This window comes from Siniperca chuatsi, linkage group LG19 (assembly GCF_020085105.1).
Source record: "Siniperca chuatsi isolate FFG_IHB_CAS linkage group LG19, ASM2008510v1, whole genome shotgun sequence".
Lineage (NCBI taxonomy): Eukaryota > Metazoa > Chordata > Actinopteri > Centrarchiformes > Sinipercidae > Siniperca > Siniperca chuatsi.
In genome coordinates this window covers 23,247,950-23,261,150 of record NC_058060.1, presented here as the reverse complement: position 1 = coordinate 23,261,150, position 13,201 = coordinate 23,247,950, and the positions used below count along the sequence as shown (strand labels likewise).

Here is a 13,201-nt window from a genome sequence, read left to right as displayed (position 1 = left end):
TTTTATGTTTTGGTTCTGAAAAAGTCTTTAATGTAAAGATAATCTAAAATGTTTTTATTTAGGAAGATGATTTAGGAATATTTATATATTTTGAGTATACAAAATCAAATGTATTATCTATTCTATATTATACTATTCTATATTATATTTGAAATTATATATTGCTGTACTATAGTATATATTATGTTATACTATACTAAATACATTTCCCCTTATACTATATTTTATATCCCATACTATATTATAGTGTGCTATATTATGTTAATATGTTATACTATTTTATTACATTATATATTATATTATAATTCTATATTGATGCAGACAAACACTAAGTATTATCATAATATAACATATTATTCTGTTGTACGCTGTTTACATATACTAGACTTGCTGACTTCGCTGCTGCTAATCACATCACTATCACTCTTACCTTGTGATTTTGACTTTAATTGCTATTGTTTAGTTTCTATTTTTACTTCTATTCTTATTTTTGTTTTATAGGGGCTACCTCTAATATCCGCCCCAGCAGCCGCAGGTACCCCAGAAGCCTAGTTATCCACAGCAGCAGCCACCGCAGATGCCCCAGACACTTAGCTATCTGCAGCAGCAGCTGCCGCAGATGCCCCAGACACTTAGCTATCTGCAGCAGCAGCTGCCGCAGGTGCCCCAGACACTTAGCTATCTGCAGCCCAGACACTTAGCTATCTGCAGCAGCAGCCACCGCAGGTGCCCCAGACGCTTAGCTATCTGCAGCAGCAGCCGCCGCAGGTGCCCCAGACACTTAGCTATCCGCAGCAGCAGCTGCCGCAGATGCCCCAGACACTTACTGTAGCTATCTGCAGCAGCAGCCACCGCAGATGCCCCAGACGCTTAGCTATCCGCAGCAGCAGCCACCGCAGATGCCCCAGACGCTTAGCTATCTGCAGCAGCAGCTGCTGCAGGTGCCCCAGACACTTACTGTAGCTATCTGCAGCAGCAGCAGACGCCGCAGGTGCCCAAGCAGCCTGGCTACCATCCCCAGTGGCCGCAGAGAGTGCAGGTGCCCCAGATACCAGCCGCAACGGGCTTAGTAGATCAGTTACTCACCCCAGCAGTTCCAGGTGTCTGAGCAGACGCGCTACAATGATTATCCACACAAGGAGTCGCTCCCCAAATGGACACGAATGGGTAAGCTGTGATCGTGCCGCATTTTCATTAGCAAGATTGACATAATTAGTGAGTAATCTGGCCAACTTGAATTTCTTCCAGGCACAGCACCACTGGAGTTTCTGGTAACAACATTGGGAATGGCTATGGACTTCGGTCAAATCCAGAGGAGCGACATTTTAAATGGAAAAAAATGCTTTTCTTAAATTATAATTTGTCATGTTCATCCTTCCTCCGTTTTATTGTCTATCAAATATAACCATGAAACTGAAGTGTTTGTAAATCCAGTTTTAAATTAAATGTTTAACAGCCAGACAACAAATATGTTTCCGTCTGATTTATTACGTGTGTGTGTTTAACAGTGACAAATAAAGCAAATATGAAACACTAATCTAGTCAAGCAGGAAGTTCAATTTCCCTGCACTCAGTCAAGCATAAGTTTACTGTTGATACAGTTTGATGATCTGAGTTTATTCTGCCCCTTCTGGATATTTACCGAACCAAATATTTTAAGTTATGGTAAAAATCATGACATCACAGTCAAAATTGATCATGTTCTGTGAAGTGGCTGAAATAACACATCATGATGAAGCTGACCGGATAGGCCTTCTTGTAGTTTTTCCTACTTTTATCAAATAACTACTTAGTTGGGCTGCTGGACAGTCAAAAGGGCACACTTCACTAGCTTCTGAAAGCCTCTCAACTAGCATTTTCTAGTTCTGCAGTGGACCTCTCCTGTCAAAGAACTAGCCACACCTGCCTTTATCTACTCACACCTGTGTCCAGTTAATCAGCACGGTAAGCGGGGACAGCTCATAAAGAGCTCCAGTGTTACTGCAATGACTTATTGTTTTCAGATTGGTTCAGTTGTGTGGTTTGAAGTTTGCTGTATCACTGGCCTACAACTGTGGCTGAAGGCATGGGGTTTCTCTTAAAGTAAGTTTTAAAGTTGTTTTTTAATTGTTTGTTCAACTCATTATTAAGGTGTATACTAACATGGGAATGTCTTGTCTAGCTGGCTGCTGTTGTCTTTGCTAGCTGTTGGAAGACATCAAGCAAATGGTAAGTTTAGTTATGTTGTGAAACTATTTAATTGGTTGTATGTATGGACTAAAATTATAGACTAAAATATTTTCTGAACAGCTTACAGTATTGGATCTGCTGAGAAGTATGGAGATAGTGACGTGCCAGTTCCAGGCTATCAATCAGATTCAAGTACTTTTAACACTGGAGACAAATCTTCATGGTACAAAAGACCACTTGATGGTGGTTTAATCTCCAATGCAAATGAGGCAAATAGCTACAACACACCGCTAATTGCCAGATACACGCCTGAAACTGAATCACAGGAACCAAACTACCAATCTGTGCCAGAAATAGAGTATTTATTCACATACCCTAAACTGCCAGTAGTAGTGGGGGTTGGTTATCAGCCCCAGCAGCCTCAACTGACTAGCTATCTGCAGCAGCAGGTGCCCCAGAAGCCTAGCGAGCAGCAGCAGGTGCCCCAGAAGCCTAGCGAGCAGCAGCAGGTGCCCCAGAAGCCTAGCGAGCAGCAGCAGGTGCCCCAGAAGCCTAGCGAGCAGCAGCAGGTGCCCCAGAAGCCTAGCGAGCAGCAGCAGGTGCCCCAGAAGCCTAGCGAGCAGCAGCAGGTGCCCCAGAAGCCTAGCGAGCGAGCAGCAGCAGGTGCCCCAGAAGCCTAGCGAGCAGCAGCAGGTGCCCCAGAAGCCTAGCGAGCAGCAGCAGCAGGTGCCCCAGAAGCCTAGCGATCAGCAGCAGCAGGTGCCCCAGCAGCCGCCTAGCTATTTGCCCCAGCAGCAGGTGCCCCAGAAGCCTAGCTACCAGCCCCAACCACCCAAAAAGCCTGGCTACTATCTTCAGTGGCTGCAGAGAACGCAGGTGCCCCAGCAGCCTAGCTATCCGCCCCAGCAGCAGCAGCAGCCGCAGCAGGTGCCCCAGAAGCCTAGCTATCCGCCGCAGCAGGAGCAGGTGCCCCAGCAGCCTAGCTATCTGCCCCAGCAGCCTAGCTATCTGCCCCAGCAGCCTAGCTATCTGCCCCAGCAGCCTAGCTATCTGCCCCAGAAGCCTAGCTATCCGCCCCAGCAGCAGGAGCAGGTGCCCCAGCAGCCTAGCTATCTGCCCCAGAAGCCTAGCTATCCGCCCCAGCAGCAGGAGCAGGTGCCCCAGAAGCCTAGCTATCGGCCCCAGGAGCAGGTGCCCCAGAAGCCTAGCTATCCGCCCCAGGAGCAGGTGCCCCAGGAGCAGGTGCCCCAGAAGCCTAGCTATCTGCCCCAGGAGCAGGTGCCCCAGCAGCAGCAGGTGCCCCAGCAGCCTAGCTATCCGCCCCAGCAGCAGCAGGTGCCCCAGCAGCCTAGCTATCCGCCCCAGCAGCAGCAGGTGCCCCAGCAGCCTAGCTATCCGCCCCAGCAGCAGCAGGTGCCCCAGCAGCCTAGCTATCCACCCCAGCAGCAGCAGGTGCCCCAGAAGCCTAGCTATCCGCCCCAGCAGGTTCCCCAGAAGCAGCCTAGCTATCCGCCCCAGCAGCAGCAGCAGGAGCAGGTGCCCCAGCAGCAGGAGCAGGTGCCCCAGCAGCAGGAGCAGGTGCCCCAGCAGCAGGAGCAGGTGCCCCAGCAGCAGGAGCAGGTGCCCCAGCAGCAGGAGCAGGTGCCCCAGCAGCAGGAGCAGGTGCCCCAGCAGCAGGAGCAGGTGCCCCAGAAGCAGCCTAGCTACCAGCCCCAACCACTCAAAAAGCCTGGCTACTATCTTCAGTGGCTGCAGAGAACGCAGGTGCCCCAGCAGCAGCCTAGCTATCCACCCCAGCAGCAGCAGGTGCCCCAGGAGCCTAGCTATCCGCCGCAGCAGCAGGTGCCCCAGCAGCCTAGCTATCCGCCCCAGCAGCAGCAGCAGCAGCAGCAGGTGCCCCAGAAGCCTAGCTATCCGCCCCAGCAGGTGCCCCAGAAGCCTAGCTATCCGCCCCAGCAGGTGCCCCAGAAGCCTAGCTATCCGCCCCAGCAGGTGCCCCAGCAGCAGGAGCAGGTGCCCCAGCAGCAGGAGCAGGTGCCCCAGCAGCCTAGCTATCTGCCCCAGGAGCAGGTGCCGCAGAAGCAGCCTAGCTACCAGCCCCAACCACCCAAAAAGCCTGGCTACTATCTTCAGTGGTTGCAGAGAACGCAGGTGCCCCAGCAGCAGCCTAGCTATCCGCCCCAGCAGCAGCAGGTGCCCCAGCAGCAGCCTAGCTATCCGCCCCAGCAGCAGCAGGTGCCCCAGCAGCAGCCTAGCTATCCGCCCCAGCAGCAGCAGGTGCCCCAGCAGCAGCCTAGCTATCCGCCCCAGCAGCAGCAGGTGCCCCAGCAGCAGCCTAGCTATCCGCCCCAGCAGCAGCAGGTGCCCCAGCAGCAGCCTAGCTATCCGCCCCAGCAGCAGCAGGTGCCCCAGCAGCAGCCTAGCTATCCGCCCCAGCAGCAGCAGGTGCCCCAGCAGCAGCCTTGCTATCCGCCCCAGCAGCAGCAGGTGCCCCAGCAGCAGCCTAGCTATCCGCCCCAGCAGCAGCAGGTGCCCCAGCAGCAGCCTGCTATCCAGCAGGTGCCCCAGCAGCAGCCTAGCTATCTGCAGCAGGTGCCCCAGCAGCAGCCTAGCTATCTGCAGCAGGTGCCCCAGCAGCAGCCTAGCTATCTGCAGCAGGTGCCCCAGCAGCAGCCTAGCTATCTGCAGCAGGTGCCCCAGCAGCAGCCTAGCTATCTGCAGCAGGTGCCCCAGCAGCAGCCTGGCTATCTGCAGCAGGTGCCCCAGCAGCAGCCTGGCTATCTGCAGCAGGTGCCCCAGCAGCAGCCTAGCTATCTGCAGCAGGTGCCCCAGCAGCAGCCTAGCTATCCGCCCCAGCAGCAGCAGCAGGTGCCCCAGCAGCCTAGCTATCCGCCCCAGCAGCAGCAGCAGGTGCCCCAGCAGCCTAGCTATCCGCCCCAGCAGCAGCAGCAGCAGCAGGTGCCCCAGCAGCCTAGCTATCCGCCCCAGCAGCAGCAGCAGCAGGTGCCCCAGAAGCCTATCTATGCGCCCCAGCAGCAGCAGCAGCAGGTGCCCCAGAAGCCTAGCTATCCGCCCCAGCAGCAGCAGCAGCAGCAGGTGCCCCAGAAGCCTAGCTATCCGCCCCAGCAGCAGCAGCAGGTGCCCCAGAAGCCTAGCTATCCGCCCCAGCAGCAGCAGCAGGTGCCCCAGAAGCCTAGCTATCCGCCCAGCAGCAGCAGCAGGTGCCCCAGAAGCCTAGCTATCCGCCCCAGCAGCAGCAGCAGGTGCCCCAGAAGCCTAGCTATCCGCCCCAGCAGCAGCAGCAGGTGCCCCAGAAGCCTAGCTATCCGCCCCAGCAGCAGCAGCAGGTGCCCCAGAAGCCTAGCTATCCGCCCCAGCAGCAGCAGCAGGTGCCCCAGAAGCCTAGCTATCCGCCCCAGCAGCAGCAGCAGGTGCCCCAGAAGCCTAGCTATCCGCCCCAGCAGCAGCAGCAGGTGCCCCAGAAGCCTAGCTATCCGCCCCAGCAGCAGCAGCAGGTGCCCCAGAAGCCTAGCTATCCGCCCCAGCAGCAGCAGCAGGTGCCCCAGAAGCCTAGCTATCCGCCCCAGCAGCAGCAGCAGGTGCCCCAGAAGCCTAGCTATCCGCCCCAGCAGCAGCAGCAGGTGCCCCAGAAGCCTAGCTATCCGCCCCAGCAGCAGCAGCAGGTGCCCCAGAAGCCTAGCTATCCGCCCCAGCAGCAGCAGCAGGTGCCCCAGAAGCCTAGCTATCCGCCCCAGCAGCAGCAGCAGGTGCCCCAGAAGCCTAGCTATCCGCCCCAGCAGCAGGTGCCCCAGAAGCCTAGCTATCCGCCCCAGCAGCAGCAGCAGGTGCCCCAGAAGCCTAGCTATCCGCCCCAGCAGCAGGTGCCCCAGAAGCCTAGCTATCCGCCCCAGCAGCAGCAGGTGCCCCAGAAGCCTAGCTATCCGCCCCAGCAGCAGCAGCAGCAGGTGCCCCAGAAGCCTAGCTATCCGCCCCAGCAGCAGCAGCAGCAGGTGCCCCAGAAGCCTAGCTATCAGCAGCAGCAGCAGCAGGTGCCCCAGAAGCCTAGCTATCCCCCCCAGCAGCAGCAGCAGGTGCCCCAGAAGCCTAGCTATCCGCAGCAGCAGCAGCAGCAGCAGCAGCAGCAGCAGGTGCCCCAGAAGCCTAGCTATCCGCCCCAGCAGCAGCAGCAGCAGCAGGTGCCCCAGAAGCCTAGCTATCCGCCCCAGCAGCAGCAGCAGCAGCAGCAGGTGCCCCAGAAGCCTAGCTATCCGCCCCAGCAGCAGCAGGTGCCCCAGAAGCCTAGCTACCAGCCCCAACCACCCAAAAAGCCTGGCTACTATCTTCAGTGGCTGCAGAGAACGCAGGTTCCTCTGAAGCATAGCTATCCACAGCTGCAGGTGCCCCAGAAGCCTAGTTACCAGCCACACTGGCCCATCCAGCCTGGCTATCTGCCCCAGTGGGCGCAGAGAGCGCAGGTGCTTCAGTGGCCCAGATACCAGCCCCAACGGGCTTAATAGATCAGTTACTCACCCCAGCAGTTCCAGGTGTCTGAGCAGGCGCGCTACAATGATTATCCACATTTTGGCCAAGGAGTCGCTCCCCAAATGGACACGAAGTGGTAAGCTGTGATCGTGCCGCATTTTCATTAGCAAGGTCGACATAATCACTGAGTTATCTGGCCAACTTGAATTTCTTCCAGGCACAGCACCACTGGAGTTTCTGGTAACAACATTGGGAATGGCTATGGACTTCGGTCAAATCTAGAGGAGCGATGGGCAGGGTACGTAGCTACTTAAACTCAGCAATCGGATGATTTGAGGTTTTCAAATACTGACTTGCCTTATTTGTTTTTTAGGTACACAACACTGAAGATGCCTCAAGGACTGCTTTCAACTGAGCCATTGTATTGACTTGTCAAATTAAAATAAACTAACCTTGTATCTATTCTGTAGTTTCTTGACAATCTCCTTGTTTGGTAAGGACGTGTTTATCAAGTTTGGCAGCAGACCATGATTGGTTTAAACATGCAGGTTAAATACCTGAAATGAGACGTGATGTTGCTGCTGACAGGAAATGTAGTTCCTCTGATAGTAGAAGTAAAATAAATAAACCAAACAAGTTGTATACAAATAAAAATGCTGACTAACTTATATCTGAGTTTTGTTCTGAAAGTCTTGAATGTAAAGATTTTTTTTTTAGGAATATTTAGCATACAAAATCAAATATATTGTATTTGATTCTATCATGCTATACTAAATTTCTCCTTATAGTACATTGTTATACTTTTTTACATACTATTTTTATATTGATCAAGTATAATTCTGGTGAACCCTGTTTGTAATATACTAGAAGAGTTATTACACCTTTTTATAATAGGATGGTGAAGGATGCAGGAACACGGCATTTCTCTGCACTTATTTCTGTCAATCAGCACAACCCCAGATTCCTATTTAAAACTATGGATCAGTTAACCCTGCCTCTCCTTGTGCCCCTGCTGATTGTGAAAAGTTTCTTTTGCACTTTGCTGGAAAGGTGGAGTTAATATCTGACATCACCCCCCAATCCTTCCTTTTTAGATGTGGATCACCCACTCAGGGATTCTGAGCAACTTTTCTCCTGTTACACTGCCTGAACTCGCAGACATCATGTCACTTATGAGTGTCCTCCAGCCCTCTGGACAAAATCCCAACTAGGTTTTTATTGCAAGTTATGGATTGTATTGCGCCCCTTTTTACAATTTTTTAACAGCCGCTGTCTACTGGCTGTGTCCCTGATTACTTTAAAACAGCTTGTGTCCAGCCAGTCCTACAGTTTTTTCCAGTTGCTAACAAGCATTGTTCAATACTGAAACCCCATTTTCAAAACTCAGCAAAGTCAGCAGTCAGCGAAACAGAAGTCAATGCAACTGAACCATTTTTCATTGCTTTCGGATAAAATGCATTCAGTGACCACACTTTTCAAAATTCAGGAACTCTTTTCCCATTTGTACTCCACAACATGCAAAATACTATGTATTTTCAGCACATTTTTCTAATGCTAACACACTGCATGCAAAATGATTAAAAACACATTCAAAACAGTGATGGCAAATTCCAAGCATTTATGCAGTAATTATTTTAAAATACTGGAGGCAATGACTGCAGGTTGTGGAGACATTTCTCCTGAAGACTGCCAGGGATGGATTAGACATTCCAGGAGGTACTTTCCAAGATGGATTGTCAGAGACGACATCAGATGTGATGTTGATGAAAACTTGTGGCCAAATGTGAGAGAGAGCAGACTAGAACCATCACTGTAATTTACTATAATGAACTACACATGGTACAGTAATGTGTAGTAATGTATTTTATGTATTCTTTTTTCATTATCATTGCAGCCCTGGAGTTTTTTCCCTCTTTTTTCACCTTTTGGTTATAATTTTCAAGTACTATATTCATATAAAAAAAATTTAATTTTGATTAATTTCTGATTCATTCGTGTTACAAATGCTTTCAATAAAGTGAAATTGTGTTACATTATTTATGTGGAAATCATTGAAACTTTACAAAAAGAAAAGTTCATGAATTATGTAATGCTTCCCGTTGTTAGTGTTTTTTAGGTCAGTGTGTTGTGAATGAAATGTGTGTTTTCTGAACAAGAAAACATTGTTGCGAGTGTTATGTTGGTCTGAGTGAGTTTTGTAGGTGAGATTAACTGTTTGGCCAACATTCATGCTGGTAATGCAGACTGTGTGAAGCGTTTTGAAAATGTGGTTTCAGTATTGAACAATGCTTGTTAGCAACTGGAAAAAACTGTAAAACAACCTGGGCTTGATCCCACCCTCCTGGAAAACTATCGCCCAATCTCCAAATTGCCTTTAATTTCAAAGATTCTCGAAAAACTTATCCAAGCAGCTTCTTGCCGCTGTGGAAAACAATAATACCTTTGAAAAGTTCCAATCTGGCTTTCGCCAACACCACAGCATTGAGACAGCCCTTCTCAAAGTCACCAATGACCTTTTAATGAATGCAGACGCAGGCATGTGTTCAATTCTTGTCCTGTTGGACTTAAGTGCTGCCTTTGACACAATTGATCATAACATTTTTTTAGATAGACTGAGGCACTGGGTGGACATATCTGGCACTGCACTAGACTGGTTCTCATCTTATCTGTCCAATAGGAAATTCTGTGTCAGTATTAATAACTTCATGTCATCCTTTTCCCATATCAAGAACGGTGTGCCTCAAGGTTCAATTCTGGGACCAATACTGTTCTCCTCATACATGCTTCCTTTGGGTGATGTAATCTGCAGACATGGTATTTATTTTCATTGTTATGCAGATGACACACAGTTGTACCTCCCTGTCAAGCCCACTGACCTTAGTACGCTGAGTTCTCTGCAGAATTTTCTTCAGCTCAACTCAAATAAAACTGAAATCCTTGTTATTGGGCCCCAACACATCACTAAACAAATACTGCCATCTACTGGTTACCTGTCACAACATATCAAGCCTGCTGCAAGAAATCTTGGTGTCCTGTTTGATAACAATTTATGTTTTGAGCAACATATCACTAAGCTTCAGGTTTTTATCACCTAAAACATTGCAAAAATCTGATCTATTCTCAATCTTAGTGATGCAGAAACTGTTGTACATGCTTTATCTTCTCACACCTTGATTATTGTAACAGCCTGTTCACTTGTCTTAATCAAAAAACTTTGAGGCTCTGGAACAACTTGCCCGAAGACATTAGGTTTTCTGAGTCAGTGTCTTCGTTTAAGTCTATTCTCAAAACACATTTTTATCTGAAAGCATATCCTGATTTTACCTGAACTGGCTGTTTATTTTATTGTTTATTTTATTGCTTTTGTGTATTTTATTTCTTAATATGTTGTCATTCAATGTGGTATTTTATTTCTCTTGTTGTGAAGCACTTTGTACTTTGTTTAGATAAGTGCTCTATAAATAAAGTTTTATTATTATTATTATATAGACTTACTGACTTCACTACTACTAATCACATCTCTATCACTCCTGCCTTGTGATTTTTGACTTTAATTGCTCTTGTTTAGTTTCTATTTTTATTTCTATTATTTTATATAGGCTACATCTAATTTATTTTTTGCTTTCTCTTATTTCTGTCCTGTGCTGCTGCAATACCTGCATTTTCCCCTCTGGGGATGAATAAAGGCTTTTCTTAATTTTAAATACAGCATTTTAAATGAAAAAAATGCTTTTCTTAAATTATAATTTGTCATGTTCATCCTTCCTCCGTTTTATTGTCTATCAAATATAACCATGAAACTGAAGTGTTTGTGAATCCAGTTTTAAATTAAATGTTTAACAGCCAGACAACAAATATGTTTCCGTCTGATTTATTACGTGTGTGTGTTTAACAGTGACAAATAAAGCAAATATGAAACACTAATCTAGTCAAGCAGGAAGTTCAATTTCCCTGCACTCAGTCAAGCATAAGTTTACTGTTGATACAGTTTGATGATCTGAGTTTATTCCGCCCCTTCTAGATATTTACCGAACCAAATATTTTAAGTTATGGTAAAAATCATGACATCACAGTCAAAATTGATCATGTTCTGTGAAGTGGCTGAAATAACACATCATGATGAAGCTGACCGGATAGGCCTTCTTGTAGTTTTTCCTACTTTTATCAAATAACTACTTAGTTGGGCTGCTGGACTGTCAAGGCAGTGTCAAGGACACACTTCACTAGCTTCTGAAAGCCTCTCAACTAGCATTTTCTAGTTCTGCAGTGGACCTCTCCTGTCAAAGAACTAGCCACACCTGCCTTTATCTACTCACACCTGTGTCCAGTTAATCAGCACGGTAAGCGGGGACAGCTCATAAAGAGCTCCAGTGTTACTGCAATGACTTATTGTTTTCAGATTGGTTCAGTTGTGTGGTTTGAAGTTTGCTGTATCACTGGCCTACAACTGTGGCTGAAGGCATGGGGTTTCTCTTAAAGTAAGTTTTAAAGTTGTTTTTAATTGTTTGTTCAACTCATTATTAAGGTGTATACTAACATGGGAATGTCTTGTCTAGCTGGCTGTTGTTGTCTTTGCTAGCTGTTGGAAGACATCAAGCAAATGGTAAGTTTAGTTATGTTGTGAAACTATTTAATTGGTTGTATGTATGGACTAAAATTATAGACTAAAATATTTTCTGAACAGCTTACAGTATTGGATCTGCTGAGAAGTATGGAGATAGTGACGTGCCAGTTCCAGGCTATCAATCAGATTCAAGTACTTTTAACACTGGAGACAAATCTTCATGGTACAAAAGACCACTTGATGGTGGTTTAATCTCCAATGCAAATGAGGCAAATAGCTACAACACACCGCTAATTGCCAGATACACGCCTGAAACTGAATCACAGGAACCAAACTACCAATCTGTGCCAGAAATAGAGTATTTATTCACATACCCTAAACTGCCAGTAGTAGTGGGGGTTGGTTATCAGCCCCAGCAGCCTCAACTGACTAGCTATCTGCAGCAGCAGGTGCCCCAGAAGCAGCCTAGCTATCCGCCGCAGCAGCAGGTGCCCCAGAAGCAGCCTAGCTATCCGCCGCAGCAGCAGGTGCCCCAGAAGCAGCCTAGCTATCCGCCGCAGCAGCAGGTGCCCCAGAAGCAGCCTAGCTATCCGCCGCAGCAGCAGGTGCCCCAGAAGCAGCCTAGCTATCCGCCGCAGCAGCAGGTGCCCCAGAAGCAGCCTAGCTATCCGCCGCAGCAGCAGGTGCCCCAGAAGCAGCCTAGCTATCCGCCGCAGCAGCAGGTGCCCCAGAAGCAGCCTAGCTATCCGCCGCAGCAGCAGGTGCCCCAGAAGCAGCCTAGCTATCTGCCCCAGAAGCCTAGCAATCTGCCCCAGAAGCAGCAGGTGCCCCAGAAGCAGCCTAGCTATCTGCAGCAGGTGCCCCAGAAGCAGCCTAGCTATCTGCCCCCGCAGCAGCCTAGCTATCTGCAGCAGGTGCCCCAGAAGCAGCCTAGCTATCTGCCCCCGCAGCAGCCTAGCTATCTGCAGCAGGTGCCCCAGAAGCAGCCTAGCTATCTGCCCCGCAGCAGCCTAGCTATCTGCAGCAGGTGCCCCAGAAGCAGCCTAGCTATCTGCCCCGCAGCAGCCTAGCTATCTGCAGCAGGTGCCCCAGAAGCAGCCTAGCTATCTGCCCCCGCAGCAGCCTAGCTATCTGCAGCAGGTGCCCCAGAAGCAGCCTAGCTATCTGCCCCCGCAGCAGCCTAGCTATCTGCAGCAGGTGCCCCAGAAGCAGCCTAGCTATCTGCCCCCGCAGCAGCCTAGCTATCTGCAGCAGGTGCCCCAGAAGCAGCCTAGCTATCTGCCCCAGCAGCAGCAGCAGGTGCCCCAGAAGCAGCCTAGCTATCTGCCCCAGCAGCAGCAGCAGGTGCCCCAGAAGCAGCCTAGCTATCCGCCCCAGCAGCAGCAGCAGGTTCCCCAGAAGCAGCCTAGCTATCCGCCCCAGCAGCAGCAGCAGGTTCCCCAGAAGCAGCCTAGCTATCCGCCCCAGCAGCAGCAGCAGGTTCCCCAGAAGCAGCCTAGCTATCCGCCGCAGCAGCAGCAGCAGGTTCCCCAGAAGCAGCCTAGCTATCCGCCGCAGCAGCAGCAGCAGGTTCCCCAGAAGCAGCCTAGCTATCCGCCGCAGCAGCAGCAGCAGGTTCCCCAGAAGCAGCCTAGCTATCCGCCGCAGCAGCAGCAGCAGGTTCCCCAGAAGCAGCCTAGCTATCCGCCGCAGCAGCAGCAGCAGGTTCCCAGAAGCAGCCTAGCTATCCGCCGCAGCAGCAGCAGCAGGTTCCCCAGAAGCAGCCTAGCTATCCGCCGCAGCAGCAGGTTCCCCAGAAGCAGCCTAGCTATCCGCCGCAGCAGCAGGTTCCCCAGAAGCAGCCTAGCTATCCGCCGCAGCAGCAGGTTCCCCAGAAGCAGCCTAGCTATCCGCAGAAGCAGCCTAGCTATCCGCCGCAGCAGCAGCCTAGCTATCCGTCCCAGCAGCAGGTTCCCCAGAAGCTGCCTAGCTATCCGCCGCAGCAGC

General features: G+C 50.0%; 1 long non-coding RNA gene across 1 annotated transcript; it reads left to right on the top strand.

Annotated features, from left to right (window-relative positions):
- The first annotated feature begins 6,339 nt into the window (after positions 1–6,339).
- LOC122866212 lies at positions 6,340–7,113 on the top strand. Its single transcript, XR_006375645.1, has 3 exons — positions 6,340–6,787; positions 6,869–6,949; positions 7,025–7,113. It is a non-coding gene; the product is annotated as an uncharacterized LOC122866212 (long non-coding RNA).
- Positions 7,114–13,201: the final 6,088 nt, after the last annotated feature.